Consider the following 819-nt stretch of genomic DNA (forward strand, 5'->3'; position numbering starts at 1 on the left):
TATATATATATATATATATATATATATATATATATATATATATATATGTGCATATATATATATACCATATACATATACATGCACATACACGCACTCACACACGCACACACACACACATATATATGTATATATGCACACATATACGTATACATATATATTATACTAATTATATGGGTAAGCATTTCGCAGTTAGAGCGAAGATCTCTATATTTTATTTTTCTAGAAACGATTAGGAGAGGAGTTCAATAAAAGGGGAAAACAAATGAGTTACAGCAGCAATATATCTAATAATACATCAATACGGATCATATTTATATTTATATATATATATGTGTATATATAATTATATAATAATACACCAGTACAGCTAATGCATGTAATTATATATGAAATCCGCTAAAATATATATGTATTATGTATGTATGTATGTATGTATGTATGTATGTATGTATGTATGTATGGATGGATGGATGTGTATATTGTACAGGTAAAATATGCAATAATATATCAGTGTAAGTAAAAAGAAGTAACACCTGAAAATAAAATCCAGCCCCATATTGCATATCTACGTGTTGATTTTAGTTTGAAGTCTCTCTCTCTGAATGAAGGATACTGATATATTGAATTCAAATATTTGCCACAAGGCCAGCAATTTTGGTGGAGGAGGTAAGTCCACTGCATCGACCCCAGTATGTAACTGGTACTAATTTTATCGACCCTGAATGGACGAAAGCTCACCCCAGGCAGAATTTGAATTCAGAACGTAAAATCGGACGAAATGCTGCTGAGCATGCAAACGATTCTTTTTTAGGTAAAAGG

This window comes from Octopus bimaculoides, chromosome 5 (genome assembly GCF_001194135.2).
Source record: "Octopus bimaculoides isolate UCB-OBI-ISO-001 chromosome 5, ASM119413v2, whole genome shotgun sequence".
NCBI classification, from domain to species: domain Eukaryota; kingdom Metazoa; phylum Mollusca; class Cephalopoda; order Octopoda; family Octopodidae; genus Octopus; species Octopus bimaculoides.